Here is a 19,595-nt window from a genome sequence, read left to right as displayed (position 1 = left end):
CAAGGAGGTGAAAGATGTAACACACCAAAAACCATAAGATCCTGGTGAAAGAAAGAGAAGACAACACAAACAAATTGAAAGATATCCCACCTTCATGAGTTGAAATAGTTAACATTGTTAAAACGTCCATACTACCCAAAGCAATATACAGATTTAACACAATCTCTATCAAAATTCTAACGGTATTTTTCACATAAATAGAAAAAACAATCTTAAAATTCTCATGGAACTACCAAAGACTCTGAATAACCAAAGCAATCTTGAGAAAGAGCAAAGCTGGGGCCATCATACTTCCTGGTTTCAAACTACATTACAGAACTACATTAACAGATCTCTGGTTACTTCCCTGATTTCTTTCTCTTTTTTATTTCCTTAAAGTAGCCTCTGTGCTTCTTTCTGTTCTGCAAACATGCCAAGTTAGTTTACTCTTCAAATGCTAGCATCTCTGGCTGCTTCAGACACTCTTTTCCTAGAACTTTGTATGGGTAATTCCTTATAATTCCTCAAGTCAAAATTCAAATATCTTCTCAAAGGAATTTTCCTTACCTCATATTCTCAAGTAGTTTCTCCTACTTCTAACCAATCATTCTTTTTTTCTCTCTTAGCATTCATCTGCAACTATACTATATATTTATTTGATTGGTTATGTTTACTGTTTCTCTTTCCCCTTAGAAAGTAATTCCTTAGAAGTAAAAATCCTATTGTTTTTACTATCTGATATATTCTCCCTACTTAAAAAAAGAGTCTTTAGGTGTAATAATGTTTGTTAAAAAACGAATAAATAAATGGTTTTCTTACTTTTCAGCTGTAAGTCTACTGAAGTACAGGACTTGCTTTATTATCTGTAGTGCCTAGTAAATAGCAGATTCCCTGTGTTGAATAAGTTCATAATTTTAAAATGCAGAGTTTTTGCTTATCAACATATTGATAATTGCCATTCCTGACTATTGTGCAAGACCATGCCAGTTATTTAACTCAAAAAAAGTGTGAACTCAGGGTGTAAAGGGCATGCTATGAACTATTTCTGTTCAGCCCTGTCAATTACCCATGCTAAATCAGTGTAACTTTTCCCCCAGATGTAATTTTGGAAAGTATCTTTTAAACCCTTATGTTTTCACTTCTTACTTTTGACTCCTTAGCCTTTCTTGTCTCTATTATTTCATTTTCTGGTTAATTCATAAAGTGAGGTGTCAGGGACAGCTGGATTCCTACATACCTAATCCAGTGCTCTAATACCACAGACATAACTATTTATAACTGAGCCAATTATGTTTGTTATCTCTACACAAAAGCAACTTCAGTGCCATTTTTAGTCTCTTTGGGGACTTCCAATGATCAAAGCTTTCTTCCTTGAACTAGGAAGATTTATTTAAATAAATCAATAGGAAAGTGACAGAAAAAGAACTCATATATCCTCCAGTTGGCACATAATCTTCATACTCCTCACGAGAAGTCTACTGGTTGTAGGATCATGACATCTAAAAAAGAGAGACCCCAAGGAACAAGGAAACATCAATGAGAGTTGACAGTTCATACATACTAGCAGACAGCTACAAAATGTCATTTGACATTAAAAGTGGTTTAAAAATCAGTTCCTCCTTCATCAAAGACAGAATGTTCCAGTATATCTGTATGAATTAAGTGCTGTTTGAAGTATCTATCTAGAGAGAAAACCATACTTCTTGTAAAAATGCTTACTCCGGACATTTACTCTTCATCATTCAGTGGAATCTTGTGTACTTTGTCAGAAAACTTGGGTCTGGCCCATGTAACCTTACCAGTTTATATCTCTCCCCGTCTCCTCTTCTCCCAATAAGTGTTCACATGAAAGATTTTGCTCTACCGAATTCTCTATATGCTTTTATTCTCTCTGTTCAGTTGATACCTACTCTGTGAAACTTTACTTGGCTCATCCTCATCTGTTAAGGGCTTTCCTTAATCATATATTTTACAATAATCTGTTTAGATATTCATCTCTTCCAGTAGACTCTAGGACTATAACTGAATCTCCGTTGTTTTCAGAAACTAACATTGTGGCTAGCTAGGTTTCTTTACTGAAGAATATTTAAAATAATTTTAGGTCTATGTTGAGTTTAGTGTCTCAATAAGTTGGTCATTGTTTTGTAATACCAAGAGACAATATACCAAACAAATCAAATTCTGAATATTTAAGGACCAGAAGCTGAATGTTTCTTTTCTAGTAGGCTGCATCCTCTTAAGAGTAAAATATTATATCTGAATTTCCTATCTAATGCTGGCACCTACAGAAGGCCCTGATGAAAAAAGAGGTGCCCAGTAAATACTGGTTGAGAATATGGCTAGAAATATAACATTAAAATGGGGACCATTAGTATAAAATTGAACCAGTACATTTGACTTCTGAAAGTCACAATCTAAGTTCGTATTATATTTGTAAAGCAGAAAAAGATAGAATTGCTTCTGGTTTAGATTTTCCTCAGTCTACAGCTTTGTCACCCTGAACAAGCCCAGTCTCATCTGATCTTAAAAGCTAAGCAGGGTTGGGCCTGGTTAGTACTTGGATGGGAGACCACCTAGGAAGACCAGGTGCTGTAGGTGTTATAATAAATAAATAAATAAAAATTAAAAAAAAATAAATAAGACAAAAATTTGCTGAGCTATGTTGATGTTACAAATAGAAGAGGGAAAAATCAGTATTCTAAGATGAACTGAAGCTACTGAAATAAGTTTAAAATTTTTAACCTAAAGTTAAGCTCTTTTGGGAAATGATGTTTCCTTTAATTCCCTAAGAGATTGAATTTTTGCTGAATAGTCTCATACTACTTTTTCTCTACTCTAAATTCCTGCAGCAGAAACTGTTAGATTGGTTTTAGGTTTTGATGTGTTTCTATTATTGGCCTCCTAGTTCTTAACTTAGTATCAGGAAAACCAGGACTAGAAATAACAAATTGAGGTTTATTTTTGAGCAAGATTCAGTCTCAGAGAAGTGGTAAGTCCCCCAGGATTCTTGGAGGACTCTCCTTTAATTTAAGCAAATCATACATAATCATATTTCCATTCCTCCTTTAAAGTTTATTTTTAAGCCCTTGTTGAGAAGGGTCCACGGCATCAAATGGACTTAGATGTTTTAGCCATAAGCTTCAATAATTTAAGATCAAATGTAGCTATTTCAAGAGGGAGAAAACAGAATCATTAGCTGAGAGCATCTACTTGTAGACAGATAGAAACTGTTGAGCCAGAAGAACTATACTCATAAATGTCTTGATAGATGAACATATTAAGGACTAGAGACAGGAAAGGAACAGAGCCAAAGATCTTGGCTCAGTGATAAACAAATAGACCAATGAAAAAAATAAAAGTCTAGGAAGAGACTGATGACAATATAGAAATCTAGTGCTTGTCAATGCTGATATTGCAGATAAGTGGGGAGAGGATAGATCACTCAGTGAATAGTACCACCTATAATAATTTACATACGAGAAAAAAAACCTAAATTTCAATTCCTACTTTTTACACAAAGTTGTGTGGGTGAACTGCTTAAATGTGCAGGCAAAACTATAAAACATTTAGGAAAAATATTAATTATATTTATAACATAAAAGTAGAGATGCAGTCCTTCAACAAAATACAGAAATACTCAATACATTCAACAGTGTCAAAATGAATAACTTCTATTTCTGAAAAACTACCGTAAAGAAAATGAAAACACATGTTGCATATTGGGAAAAAAATATTTGTGCCACATTCACCCCAAATAGTCTTATCTAAAAGAGTTAGAATGTCAATATGAAAGAGATAAGAAATCCAGTAGAAAAATGGATAAATGATTTAAGCAGGTACTTGACCAGAAGAGGAAACTCAAACTGCCTGAATGGTCTAAAAGTAATTAAATCAAATATTTAATTTATAGTCATTTTTGATGCACAGTCCTTCAAGGCACCGTGCAGAAACAGATGGAAGTTCTCTACTGAAAAACCCACATTATTCTAGACTCCAAAAAAATTCTCATGCATATAGTAGTAGCTCCCGGGCAGGGTGGTAGCGGGGAGGGGTAATGTCACAAAATACACAGAAAGGGCACATAAGATAGTCAACAGAAAATAAGACATCACAATCAGAGCTTAAAAATTACAGATATTAGAATTATCCAACTCTAAAATGTTTAATCTTATTCAAGAAATTGACTGCAAGGCTTGAAATTATACATTAAAAAAGCAAGATATGTTATAAGTTGTTTTAAATACTTCTAGAAATAAGATAATCGAACTAAAACACTCAGTGGAAGTGCAGAAAGGATGTGATCCAAGATGGAAAGTGTAAGATGCAAGGGGGAATGAAAAGTAAAGAAAGTAGTAAATATGGACAAATATAAATAAATACTGACTGATCAAAACAATTACCATCAAAGTATTGTTTACAAGAGGGAAAGGAAAATGATTTACTTTGGAAGGTAAGAACAGGCTACCTCATTTATCACACTTCACATATATATTGCATTTCGTTTTTTACAAGTTAAAGGTTTGTGCCAATCCTGCATGGAGCAAATCTATTGGTGCCAGTTTTCCAACAGGTTTAGATGATGGTTAGCATTTTTTAGCAATAAAGTATTTTTAAATTAAGGTATGTACATTTTTTTTACACATGCTATCACACACTTAATAGACTACAGTACAGTGGAAACAACTTTTACATGCACTGGGAAAACAAAAAAATGCGTGACTCGCTTTATTTTGATATTTGCTTCATGGTGGTGGTCTAGTTCTAAACCCACAATATCTCTGAGGTATGCCTGTCTGATGTTAAGATGTGAGGCCTACATACTAAGAGAGAAAAGGAGTATATAATTTACAAAACATTAAAGAAAAATTACAGTAAAAAAAATCATTCTGAAATCAAGAGAAAAGGAAACATTTTTTAAATGGCAGATATTGACAGAATGTAGAAAATGTCTAAGAAAGCCTGTGAAGTGTTGGCATTTTGCAAAGCGTAGCAGTGTATGAATACATTAGGTATGCTCTCAAAAATAATCTAGGGCACAAGTGAGATGGAATTATATAGGCAATTCTCCTGATCACTCTTTAAGCAATGTTTTCATAATGATAAGCACACCTATAAACAAGATCAAGTCAGTTTGGGGAAACACATGTTCTAACTAATAGAGAAGATGTCGGGAACAGAGTTGGGGAATTTATTTTTATTAATACAGGGTGATACACAGGGACAGATATGGGTTGGAAATGAAATGGATGTTACTTAGCCTTCAAGTTCAGAACTTGAAGTCCACCGTTATACCCTCCACTGAAAATGTTGTAGAAAACATAGATAACCAAAATACTTATTAATCTTTGTTGACTTAGAGATATAACCAGGAACCACAGAGGAACCTGTCTTGGGTTAGCGGGAAACATGACTGCTTCCTCCTCCCTAACAGCACAGAGGCCTAAGGCTACCTGAAGGAGCGAGGATCAGTAGGAAGAGGGGTAAAAATTATTTCTTCATTCTCCAACTCACTGAATTTCAGTGAAATTTTCCTTTAGTTTCCAGTGTCAGCTGGAACAGTCTAATGCTCAAAACCAAGGACACTGGAGACAGATTTCCAAAATTCAAAAATTTTTGAACACTTCTTATCTGCGAGGCCCTATTTTCATCATGTGTGAAGTTTCTATATCTATGCTACCCACCTTGTAGTGTTATTTTAATACTTAAATGGTTAATATGGATGGTATACTTAAATTAGTGACTTGCCTACAGTAAGTGTTAGCTCTTGTTATGGTCAACAGTAAGTCATCACTATTTCCAGTATAATAAAAGTGACCATCTTAGAATCTGATTGAAATTTGACCTGAATTTCAAATGTGTGCATTTTATGTGTATCTAACCTGTTTTTTCTTTTAAATTCACTCATAGAAGAGTTATAATCCAATTTGTTAGTAGACAAGCAAGGCCCAACTATACCCTGCCCACAAAAATATGTTTATTTTACATTTATTGAATGAGTTGAATTTAAGTTACACATTTATTTCTAAAGAGGGTTACAAAGCAATTCATTGTTCTAAAAATCAATTTATGTCACGCAATAGCTTAATGCCTTTGAGACAATATTAGGTATTAATAACTATTATTGAAACAATGACTAATCCAAAGATCACTTATCTAGCTTTTGATGATTCCTTTGTGGAGATATAATAAGATCCAGTATTGCATGCATTATCACTCTGATCCGGGTCTAATTAATTTATTACCTTGTGCTCAAACTCTAGAAATTTTCACCTTTTTATATGCATTATGAATTCTTTTAAAAGATATTATGGAGCTAGAGTTACCTTTTCTGGGGGACTTCAGATTCATTCACTTACCATGTGTTCCACACTTTCTAGAATAACTTCCTGAACTGCAGAGAATGAAAAAATAAAAGCTATACTTGTTCTTATAGCTAGGAGTCTGGATACAATTTAGTTTCCATTAATTAAAAACGCTTTCTCTAACTTGAATTTGGAGTTAAATAAGAATTTAGTATGCTAGGTGTCCACTTTGGAGGTCCTGGTCACAAAGGGAATATCCTGGCCCAGAAAATTCATTTTGTTGCCAATTCTGGTAACCTAGATCACAAATAAGGTGATATGTTTTCTAAAAGCAATGGTTCTGGTAAGAGCTTTCTGTTCCCCAGATTTTAGCTAAGATTTTTTCCTACAAATTGGCACAGTTGCTTGTGATTTCCAGTTTCTTGGCTGAGGCTAAAGAAGCAGGTTTTTTTTATGAGCCAGTGTGTTGTGTTGTTCTAAGAATCGTCCCCAGAGGCCCAGTCCGAAGACTGCTCCCCTGGTTCTTCCAACAATATTGTAAGCCTTTAATTCCACGAATTACATCCCGTATCTATCAAGGGTGTTTCTGTTATCTACAGCTGAGCTCTTACTAATGCAGTATTCGGTACCAGAATTAGCTGCAGACAAGAATGGCATCCTTTACATGCTTCTTGAAGGCCCCAGTGTTGTGAACTGATTAAGCAATAGGATCTTGGTGAATAAAGGTTGGTCAAAATTTAATCACTAGTTGATGGCAATTACTGCTGCTATTCTAGAAATGTGTCTTTACTTAAGCAAATCGACATGGTCCTGGTACCAGATGTGTAACTACTGATCAGGGAAATGGTTTCTAATCTCTTCTCTCTACTGAGCAGAAAATAGCAAAAGTAATATCGCCTGCACGGATAGCAGTCCACCTTTACGATATTGCCTCGAGGATACATGAACTCCCAGACACCCATAATTTGCTAAGTGAAATAAGCCAGACACAAAAGGACAAATATTATATGACTCCAACTTGTATAAAATATCTAGAATAAGAACATTCACAGATACAGGAAGTAGATTAGAGGTTTCCAGGAGCAAGAAGTAAGGCAAATGGAGTTACTGCTTGATGGGGTACACAGTTTCTGTTTGGGGTAATGGAAAAGTTTTGGAAATAGAGAGTGGTGACGGTTGTACAATATTTTGACTATAATGTCACTGAGTTATATAATTCAACATGGTTAAAATGGCAAATTTATGATATATATATTTTACCACAATAAAAAAAAATTAAAAGAAAATTTTTAAGTCCTCCTTAATATCCTACTCTACCCATTTTTAGCTAGAAGGCCTCTTGATTCCTGGGCAATTCCAGCTTGAATCAGGAGTGGAAGCTCCTTCAGCAGGTGATGCTAGGATTCTCTCACTGGATTGAGTGTATGTCCTTGGGTACCACAGATACATACTGCATTAGTTCTACAATAATCTTAATAATCTCCCATTTGAAGAGTTCAAAGAGATAACAAAACACAAAGATTATTACAGTACCAGGCCCCACATCCCAGATTCAGAGAGCAAGATAATTCTTAGCTTATAAAGTAATTATCATATGCAAGTTTATGGGTTCAAATTTTAGTGTTAGAGCTTACAACAAGTCATAGCAAATAATGAGTAATATCTAAGGAAAGGACAGTAGACAGAAGAAAGCTTTGGTTTCAACCTTACCAACACATCTATCGATACAGCAGATTTTCTAAGTCTCACTCAATGACATCAGTAGGTTCTTCCACTTTTAGTGAAACATATAAACGAAAACCATTTTATCACAGGCTAATTGATATAATGAAGAGTTAAGTCCTACAGCATCTCATCGATGTCATAACCAAATGACATTGAATAATACGATGTTATCTGAGGACCAGCCATACTTGTGTATTTAAGTCCCTTTTTTATTCAACGAACATTTATTTTCCACCAATACTATTCCATCCGCTATATCCCTTTAAGCTGTTAATTCTGCCTCTGTGAAATGAAGATATCTGAGGGAGGGGAGAACCCACGTATTTCCTTTCTTGAACAGTATCTTTTGGAACATTGCTGTCTTCCTGCAATGTCAGAAAATGAGATCACCTCTGGTAACCAACCTCCCTGGGAATTCTGTTCTTTCTCGTGCAGTTTATCAACTGTTTCAATTCCCTTCACTTCTTGGAGCCCTGTGTTGTGGCCTTTTGAAGGCAGGCGTGCCTATCTCTATGAGTGCATCTTAGAGGAACGGGAGCCCAGCCCAAGGAGCTTTACAGACCTTAATAGGAGGGGCTGCTTTTACTGCCTAGGAATTCCAGCATCTGCTGGCTGCCTGGTATGGTCTGTGGTCTGCGTGTGTGTGCTACCAGACCTCCATATGGGAATAAGAGATGCTCACTTATTGTGTAAACACTGCTCATTAGAGCCTGGGGAAGGTATTTCTCCCTTCTCAGGCAGAAGTCATTTTGATAATTTTCAGTTGTTCATAGAATTCCTTGGATATACTGCTTTTCATTGGATGGTGGCTAATTGTAAGCATCAGAGTAAAAGGTACATTGGAATCCAAAAGGTTTATCTTTGCTCAATTTCCAATTAAATGCCGTATTTCCCTTTTATATTCTAGAAATTTGATTGATTGTTTGGTTTCAAAAAATAAGGTAAATTAAACTCAGTGGATTTTCTGACATGCTGGTAAGCTCTAAGACAGCTGAGGAACAGGTGGTCTAAAATACACAGCTCTTTCAATTAATTTAGTGGACTCGCTTGGATCTAACTCTAACGAAACCCATTTAGCAGCCATCAAGCTGTCAATCAGAGACCCTTGAGTAAAGAGATGAGCATAGCAATAGAATAAAAGTAAAGCAATTATATTTGCCAAGTAGACAACTTTGTTTTATGAAAAGGAACAACAGGTGTTAAACTGGATCAGCTGAAGTTTGTGTTCATATGTCAGTATGCTTTTTTCTCTATAGCTTTTCTGCAGAAGTCCACAGAGATGGTGTTTTAAAACTTGCATGAATAAAATAAGGCCCTTTATAATCTCTGCTATCTAGAGTCTGCACTACTTTGAATGTGATGGGGTGAAAAAGTTTTCTGCTTTAAAGGCCAGGCACCTGACTTTTTACTGGCCCACATTATTTTTGAAACACAAATGGTCTCCCATTTTCTACCTATTACAGCCCTAATACCTATTAAAAATACCTAAAGAGCCAAGGCAGGCCAGCAGGAGACATCTGTAACATGTAAAACTAGTGACTAACTTCTGGAATGTAAAAGAAACACTTGTACAGCAGAAAGATTTTTAAAAAGGAATTTAACAGAACAATGGGCAAAGAATAAGAAATAAGATAATTACTTTATAAGAAATGGACAAAGAATAAGAAATATGATAATTACTTTATAAGAAATAAGAATTCAAGTGAATGTTAGCAGTAATCAGAGAAATGCAAAATAAAACAAGAATGAGACTTTATGATCTGGGTTGGTTACACTAGTGCATTCTGTTTCTAAAAATTTAGCTGTATATTTATGTATATTTTTCTGTATGTTTATTATATTTCAATAAGAAGTTAAAAGGGATTAAAAAATAAAAGCAGCAGAATATTTAGAAAGATATTAATTTATACCTTTACAGATTGACAAGAAGTATTCAACTAAAATGACATCAAATACCATCAGGGTTGTAGGGAAATGTGACACCTCTTGCACTCCTGGTGGGAATATAAACTGACGCTGCTATTCTAGGGGAAAAAAAATCTTTGGCACTGTTTGGTGGACAAACTAGGGCACATTTCACTCCTGGAAATAAACCAAGAAACTCTCATTTAGGTCCTCAAGGGAACATATATAAGATGATCAGCATGAGTAACAGTTATTTGAATCTGATATAGCAATTAAATAAGATTTTGTACATCAAGTGCTTGATCTAGTACCTTTCATGTACTGTGGACCACACACAAGTTAGTTCATGGGGAAAAAAGCAGAAGACAAAGGAACACACCTGGCTAGATATGAGATGAAATCTGGAAACAACTTAAGATACCGAATTAAATATTTCTCCACTAAATCCATTTTTGGAAGTAAATAAAATACTTTTTTCCCTTTGATTTCTAGGCTTGTGAAGAAAAATGCGGGAAAAAAGAAAGCCAAAAGGAATTACTGGCAGAAGAATAAGTGCATGAAGAAAGGTAATGAAGCCAGAGCAATTCTGATTTCTAAAATGTCTCTGGAGCCACGAGAAATCTCAGGAAGATTTCTGGGCGATGCAGATGATGATGGCCTGAAGAGCCACCAGGACACACCAGGAATCATGAAGTGATGAGACCAGCAAAGAGAATATATTCAGCTGTCACAGTAAGTGGCAGAAGAGTAATGAAAAAAAATAAGGCCTTGAAGCTGAAGAATGAAATCAAAGAGCAATAATACAGAAAGAAGTAAACTGACAGAGAGTTAATGATATTTAAGCTTCGGAGTCCCTCCCCTGCACACGCCCATCAAAAGGTCTGTGCCTAATTTTATATTCTTCAGGAAGATAACCTGTCCAAATTTTATAAGCCTAACAGAGAAGCCCAAAGTGCCGCATTTCTTGTCTCCACTCTAGAGATAGGCCTTGTTGTTTTTTTTCCTGCTTCTGTTGAGAGCAAAGACATTACAGATGCAATCTGTCCAGTTGTGTCCAGCTTTGCCTGGGGAGGAAATGCCCCAGGGATCAACTAACATTCCCATAGTTTCATTTCTCCTTTCCTTATCAGTACAAAATAAATGCTGTTAGGGCTTATCGAAGAGTAAATTCAGAGCAGCAGCAGCCAGGACAGCCCAGGAAAAGGCAGTGTCTTCATCCTCAGACCCCTACAGGGTAAAGGAGAGAGTCAAGGTGCTACAGCCTCTTCAACATCTATAACTTACTGAATTAATTACAGAGTTCAGCTATCTTCTGTGTGCCCAGAAATAAATAAATAAATAAAAAGAGCTACGAAGCCTCTGAAGAGGACACCAATAGGTCACCAGCCAGATTCAAGTTTAATATCATGAGCATTTCCATTTCCACCAGCAGTGAGGGTTCCTTTTTCCCCAAAACCTCTCCAACACTTGTTGTTACTTGTCTTGTCGATAACAGCAATTCTTACAGGTTTGAAGTGGTATCTCATTGTGCTTTTGATTTGCATTTCCCTAACAGCTAGTGAGGTTGAGCATCTTTTCATGTCTGTTGGACATTTGTATTTCTTTTGGGACAAGTGTCTGTTCATGTCCTCTGCCCATTTTTTAATTGGATTGTTTTTTTTTTTATTGTTGTTGAGTTGTATTAGTTCTTTATATATTTTCAAGCCATTGCTTGAAAATATCCTCTCCCATTCAGTTGGTTGCCTCCTCGTGTTGATGGTTTCTTTCACTGTGCAGAAGCTTTTTAGTTTGATATAGATTGGTACAGCCACTATGGAAAACAGTATGGCAGTTCCTCAAAAAATTAAGAATAGAATTACTATATGACCCAGCAATCCTTCTTCTGGGTTTCTACCCAAAAAGTTAGAAAATTTTTATCTATAAAAATATATGTATCTGATGTTCATAGCAGCATTATTCACCATGGCCAAGACATGGAAACGACCAAAGTGTCCTTCAATAGATGATTGGATAAAGAAGATGTGGTATGTGTATGTGTGTGTATCTATCTATCTATCTATCTATCTATCTATCTATCTATCTATCTATACTATGTAATATTACTTAGCCATATGAATAGATGTCATTTGCAACAATATGGATGGATCTTGAGATAATCATGCTAAGTGAAATAAGTCAGACAGAAAAAGTTGAAAGCCATATGATTTCATTCATATGAGGGATATATAACTGAATGCAGCAACATAAAAAAAGAGAACTCATAGATACGGACAACAGTTTAGTAGTTACCAGAGGGAAAGGGAGGAAGTAGATAAGGGTAAAGGGAGTTAAATATAAGGCGATGGGGGATTTGAGTTTGAATAGTGAACACACAATTCAATATACAGATGATGTATTATTGTACAACTGAAACCTATATAATTTTATTAACCAATGTTACCCCAATAAACTTAATTTAAAAATTAAAATTAAATAAAAAGTATTTCTAGCTCATTTCAGGAGCAACCATTGTATTAAAAGACAAAACAACACAATCATTATGATTATATTTATAAATAAATGACACTCTCCTTTATTACTAATAAAAAATATGAAGATTGATTGCTTTTCTACCTGGGGTTGCATAAGGAGACCACTGAAATGTACATAATTGCTACATCTGGGCAGAGATTTTCAGCATCCCACAGACCTGGAAACCTGTCTGGCCCCCTGCAAGGTCTTATTATTGCACTCAGCTAAATAAACATATCATCTGTAATCTCTGGCATAAATTACCTATTTTATAGCCTGCTCCAGAGCATGAAAGAAATCAGGGAGAGACAAAGGAATTCTTTCTTGTAATTCCATCCACTGTGGGCAAATTGGTGAAACAGCTTATGAAGTTCATTAATTAAGTGAACTGACCTCTGAAGAGTAATACGCAGCGTCAAAAAGTGGCCAGCCAATCAAAGCTAGGAGATGTAGATGCGACTCGCTGGACTGCAGCTCGATTTAACAGAATTTACTGTTGGTTAGAGCCTTGATACCTTCTCAAAGCTCAGGCCTGTATTAGCAGCATCGGCTTCATCAGGGAGATGAAGATGCAGATGCTCAGGACCCACCCCAGACTCAGTGAACAGAATCTGCATTTAAAGATCCCCAAGTGGTTCATAAGCACAGTAAAATCTGGGAAGCACTGCTTTAAAAGAATGATATTGAGAAGAACAAAAACTCTCCCGAGGCTATCTGAGGTCTAAACTCATCATTGAGATCTGAGAACACATGCAGTGTGTAGTTTACATGGGATCTGGAATCAGACCAAAAAGATATAAATGCTTTATCTATTATGTGCCCTTGGTAAGTTGTCAAACTTCTGTGGCTTCAGTTTCCTTAACTATAAAGTGAGATAATATTACTTTCTGCATAGAACTGTGGTATTCATGCCAAGCTCAGAGCATGTGTCCTGCAACAAGCCCTCAGTATAAGTTCGCTTAAGGCATGATTTGGGAACACATAACTGAATCTAATGACCTCTGCTGCCAGCCTTGATTTTATGATTGCTGACTCTCTACCTGTTTCCTCCTGGCTCAGGTCTTTGCAGGAAACACGAACTCCCTCGGCAGCATTTTTTGAATCCTAAACACTCCTTTTGCCTTTTAATACAACTGTAGGATTAGCTCATTTTTCTAGGAAGCTGCAGCTTTCAAAAGTAGGCCAAAGTGGAATGTGCTGGTCTTTGCACAAATTATTTGCAATTCAGCAACACATAGATACTCAACTGGATCATCTTCACATTTAGGCATCTCAAAGGAGCTGACACAAAGGGGAAAATCCTAAAAGACGTTTTTATTTTTATTTTAGGAGAAATCTGGTTAATCCAAAAGCCAAGGATTCTAAAGCACATAAAAATACTTATTTTGAGAATCAGGAAGATTGTGAAGAAGTTCCTGACAGTTGGTGTTGGGTGATGAAGAGCCATTATGTTCCATCTAAACAATATTCATACAGGGCTAACCCTCTTCCATACACAACTATTAGATCCTATTTTCTCATCCAATTCCTTAACATACTCTCTCTCCCTTCCAAAAAAAATAAATGAACAAAACTCTTGAAACATTGAGAGGAAATCAGAACATGAGAATGAGAATTTCACATAACTAGGTAGGTATAGATGAAAGAATTATGGTTAGTGATAAAGGGAAGGGATTTTACCTTATTTATATACATCTCTCTGCCTTTCGTTTCATTGTAAATTGGGTGACATCATCTCTACTTCATAAGATGGAGATAAAATTCTTACAATTTACATGGGAGTATCTGCAAACTTTAAAGCAATTTTTCTCAAACACTATCGTGCATCAGAATCACCTAGAGTCACAGTGAAACACCTATTTCCAGGCTCCAACCCTGCTGATTCTGATTCTGCAGTTCTGGGGAGGAGTCTAAGAATTTCCATTTCTAACATGCTTTCGGGGCAGGGCTAGGAACCGCATCTGCACTGGGCGGCACTGATCCAGACCCTGTTTCACATGTTTGTTTCTCTCCTTTTCTCCTCTTACTGTGACAAATACAACCGAAAAAGGGAGTCTAACAGGTCCTGGTGAAGGCTTTTGCCAGCGACTGCATATGAATAACTTAGTTTTCATTTCTATTTGTCTATTAATATTAAATATGGGCTCTTATTGCCAAGCCTGGCCCTTTTCCAGAATTCTGGGTGGGGTGGTTTTGGAGGTCACATGGTGTAGTGAGTAAGAAGTACAGGGCTGGGACAGCACTCTACTGCGGGATTCCTGCTCCTCACTCTCCTGGTTACATAGCCACAGTCAAGTTACTTCATATTTCTGTGCCTTGTCTTTTGTTTTGATTTTTTTTCAAAATAGAAATTATATTAGTACGTCCTTTTTAGTGTTTTTGTGAGGATTAAATGAATAAATAGGGAAAAACGCATTTAAAACAAGATTTGCCACAAAGTCTTTCAACACAAGTTAGGAGCGATTATAGACATGAGGATAAATCTCAAATGTCCAGATGCCTCTGTTTGACTGTTAAAGGTACTGTTTTCTTCATGATTTTTACAGAAATTTCACTTGGACTGAATAGATTTGGTACCATACTTTTTTTTTTTTTTTTTTTTTTAGGCAAGGCAACCCTTGGTTGACCTCACAGATTGCAAGGACCTTGTCAGCTTACAATCCCTTGTTTTTTTCATTTTTTATGCCTACAGCACCTCGTCTTCCTAAGTGGTGTTCCAACCAAGTACTACCCAGGCCCGACCCTTCTTAGCTTCCAAGATCAGACAGGATCGGCCTTGTTCAGGGTAGCATGGCCATAGACTGGTATCATAACTTTTTAACAGAGATGGGGAAATAAAATCTCTTGGAGTTATTGGCCTATAAAATGTCAGAATCAACATTTGCTTCCCAGCCTTCTCCTACTCAAAGTCCGTGGTTTTATCTTTCCCCTCCCCTTCTCTGTTCTTCCGTCCCTTCTAGTCCCTTCCCTTCTTTTCCCTCCCTCCTTTCCATTTGGTGACATGCATAGTTTTGAAGTATGGAGCCTGATGAGCTCTTTGAAGCCACTCTATCATACTTCCCAGAACGCTCTCCTGAAGGCCCAATGAACCCCATGAAGGATTTATTTGACAATATTGTAAAACAATTATCAGGAGGCTCGACCATATACAAGTTGATGGACATAGAATCAGATATATCTGTTAAGGGCCACTGTTCTCTGTGTAAAATGCCAAGGTGGGACCGAAGGCCCTAAATGAGAGGGGTGGGTACACATTCAGCCTGAGAACATTAAAATAAAGATTGGGCATAGGAATAAAGAGCTTCACTTCACACAACAGTATTAGGGATTCACTTCACAATTCAATTAATAGAAACATTTCACAAAGACTTGAGGGTCAAGAGAGCAGAGCATGCATATTTTCCCTTTTTTTTCCTAAGTCTCCACTGAAATAAAAGTACAGAAATAAGCTAACGAATAAACAATATTAGCTAAGAGAGGAAGGATGCTGGAGAGGCCACCAATGTGTAAGAAATTACAACAAAATATTTAAAGATTAAAAAGAGTTGGGGTGTTGACAGACATAATAGGCAAAATAACCACAACTTGCAATGGGTTAGGAGGAACTGGCCCAAGAGATGGGGCTATCTCTGCTGCAGAAATTCTAGAGGAGCTCTGGACTTAAAAATGGCAGGTCCAGCAGGGCTACAACAAAGACTATAGGTGCAGGCCTTTTACAAAGGGCACTGCATTAGTCAGCAACCCATCACCTGCTACCATCACCTCCCACAGACTTAGCATTTTTTTGAAAACGAAAAAAAGACAGGTTTCCTAGAAGGAAACTGAAAAATGACTGGAAAAGCTAGGAATGTTGATGTCTCAGGGAAAAAAAAACAAAAACAAAACAGTCCTCATTTGGACATTTGGGGCATTTGTGTCATGATATTCAATTCTATGCTTGCCCAATAAAATTGAGCCTTCCAGTGCAACACTGTTCCTGCTCCATACAGTACCCAGTCTAACTACCCAAGCAGGGGCTCTAAGAGGCTGTCTTGTATAAATGATGTAGGATGGGGCGAATCCCCCAGAGTGGGGACCCAAGCTCTACACGTGGCGGGGGCAGGTGGGTGGTGTCCTTGACTGCACCCAGGAAAGAATTCAAGTGCATGCCAGAGTTAGAGACAAAAGGAAAGTTTATTAGAGAAGCAATAACACCCCATAGACAGAAACATGATCTCCTCTCAAACACAGAGAATGAGAGAGAGCCTGAGTGTCCAAGTCATTCAGTTTAAATCTGTTTTCCTTTCCTGATGTGGGTCTGCAGCCTTAGAGGAGTGGGGAAGTGGTTGTCAGTCATCTCAGCATATTTCATAAAAAAATTTAAATTCATTGGAAACACATAGAAAACCTAAATTTGTAGTCTCAAGTTATATGAAGAAAAGCATAAAATTTATGAGAGAAATGAACATATCTACAATCATAGTAGATCTTAAAACATTTCTCAGTTCTACTGCAATTGAAAAAGGGATCACTTTTCATAACATTGTGAGATCTTAGATCATGAAAGAAAAATCAAGATAAAGAAATAAAATGCATAAGACTCAGAAAGAAAGAAAATGAACCATACTTACATGTACTATGTGTAGCAGAAAATCTAGTAATTAATTAGAATTTTTAAATGAATTAAATAAAACACAAAAAGTAGTTTTTCTAGAAACTTTCAATAAACAATTAGAAAATAACATTTTAAAATGCGATTTAAAAGAGCCAAATACATTAAACACCTACGCATAAATCTAACAAAAAGACTTGCAAGAAAATTACACAAAAATGCATAAAATGATAAAATTGTCAAAAAATAAAAAGAAATAAAAAAAGAAATGCATAAAACATTACTAAGAGAGTAAAGAAGACCTCAATAATTGAAGGGACATACCATATTCACTGCTTAGATAACTCAATATTAGAAAGCCATGAATTCACCCTACAGCTAACATCATAGTGGTGAGAAACTCAAAGCTTTCCCACTCAGATCAGGCATTAGGCAAGGATGCCCCCTTTCACTATTCCTTTTCAGTATCATACTAGAACTCCTTGCTAATACAAGGCAAGAAAAGAAAATAAAAGAAAAGGTATGTAGATTGGGAAGTCACACATAAAACTACTTTTGTTCGCAGACGACATGCTTGTCTGTGTAGAAAGTCCAAAATAACTAACAACAACAACAAAAAAGTCCTGGAACCAATTAGCAATTATAGAAAGGTTTCAGGATACAAAGTTAATATACGAAAGTCAAATGATTTTCTATATACCAAAAATAAACAAGTGAAACTGAAATTTATAAAAAACAATATTATTTACATTAACACTTCCAAAATTTAAATATTTAAGTATAAATCTTACAAAATATGTGTAATATCTATTTAAGGAAAACTAAAAAGCTGTTATAAATAGAATCAAATAAGAACTAAATAAATGGAGACATATTTCATGTTCATGGATAGGAAGACTCAAGATGGCAGCGTCTGTCTGTTCTTCCTACCTTGATCTATAGATTTAATATGATCCCAGTCAAAACTTCGGCGACTTATTTCATGGATAGTGATGAACCAATTCTAAAGTTTCTATGGAGAGGCAAAAGACCCCAAATAGCCAGCACAATATTTGGAGAACAAAATTGAAGGAATGACACTACCTGACTTCAAGACAACTATAAAACTGCAAGTAATTAAGATCTTGTGGTATTGGCAAAAGAATAGACAAATAGATAATTTTGATCTAGCTAAAACTAATCTGTGATGTTATAAGTCAGGATAGGGTTACCTTTTCAGAAAAAGAGAGAAGTAATGACTGGAAAGGCCAAGAGGGGATCTGGGGGCACTAGTATCCCATCTTTACCTAGTGGATGTTATATCTAGTATATCCACTTTTTGATAGTAATTCGTGAGCTTTTCTGCATGTGTTACAGCGCAACAGAAACTTAAATATGGGGAGTTGTTTAGTGATTAAAGAGTCTCGGTTGGGAAAGGTGAAAATGTTTTCGAGATGGATAGTGTAATGGTTGCATAACATTGTGAATGGACTTAATGCTACTGTGCCGTACTCTGAAAAATATGGAAAATGGTAAATATTATGTTATAAATATTATGCCACAATTATATCGTTATATGTCACAAATATCATGTTATACATGTTACGCTACAAAAAAAACTTAAAATAAAAACATAAGATAAGTAGAAAGCAAAATCATGCCTCAACAAAAGCCACAAGATGACACATGAATGGAGCACTGGTTAAAAGGTGGGAGAAAGTACATCCAGAGAGGCTAAAGGATCTCTCTACAGTCGACAGGCCACAGGTACCGTGGGGAATGTTATGTTATATGGAGTATAATCAGGGACATGTCACATGCTTAACAGGGACATGTTAAATCAGAGTTATGACTTGAGAAAATTAAACTGTTAGTAATTATAAAATTAATATAAAATACATAACATTAATCAAAGTAAGAAGTGAAAGCTTCCCAAACCCAAAAGCAATATTGAAAACAAAAGCAAGCAGACAGAAATATAAAAAGATAGTTTTCAGTTGATTGGATGTGTCTGGTAAGAAAGAAGTAGGAGGCCTAGGACTCTGAGACTGACATTTGATGGGGGTAACTTGAGTACCTCTACTCCTGAGTCCCTAGATCAAATTTTAGGAAGTAGATGGAGTAAGTTTGGTAACTGGGCATTAATTTTTGTGTCCATCTCAACTGGTCAAATAAGAAGAACCTAGTCATAATAATTTCTAAGATTCAAAAGTCACCATCACAGTCTATGGCCATACTACCTTGAACAAGCCTGATCCCGTCTGATCTCGGAAGCTAAGCAGGGTTGGGCCTGGTTAGTACTTGGATGGGAGACCACCTAGGAAGACCAGGTGCTTGCTGTAGACGTAAAAAAATAAAAAATAAGGGATTGTAAACTTACAAGGTCCTTGCAATCTGTGAGGTCAACCAAGGGTTGCCTCGCCTAAAAAATAATAAACAAATAAACAAACAAACAAAAACAAAATGTCACCATCATTCCATACTTACAACAGATGCATAGTAACTTGATAAAGTATCAATTAATTTTTATGGGTATATGAATGGATAACTAAAAATAAATTCCAAGGGATGCTCAGTGCAGAGCTCTGTGGATCAGTCTAGTT

At 36.1% G+C, this 19,595-nt stretch overlaps 3 pseudogenes; 2 read left to right on the top strand and 1 right to left on the bottom strand.

Moving 5' to 3' along the window:
• Positions 1-2,458: 2,458 nt before the first annotated feature.
• LOC120586826 (uncharacterized) lies at positions 2,459-2,577 on the top strand (annotated as a pseudogene).
• A 12,528-nt stretch (positions 2,578-15,105) lies between these two features.
• LOC120586879 (uncharacterized) lies at positions 15,106-15,224 on the bottom strand (annotated as a pseudogene).
• Positions 15,225-19,215: 3,991 nt separating this feature from the next.
• Positions 19,216-19,331, top strand: LOC120586816 (uncharacterized; annotated as a pseudogene).
• The last annotated feature ends 264 nt before the right edge of the window (positions 19,332-19,595 follow it).

The sequence above is a fragment of the Pteropus medius genome, unplaced genomic scaffold (genome assembly GCF_902729225.1).
Source record: "Pteropus medius unplaced genomic scaffold, Ma_sr-lr_union100, whole genome shotgun sequence".
Taxonomy (NCBI): domain Eukaryota; kingdom Metazoa; phylum Chordata; class Mammalia; order Chiroptera; family Pteropodidae; genus Pteropus; species Pteropus medius.
Note: the sequence above shows the minus strand (reverse complement) of the source record. Positions and strands in the feature narration are given on the sequence as shown.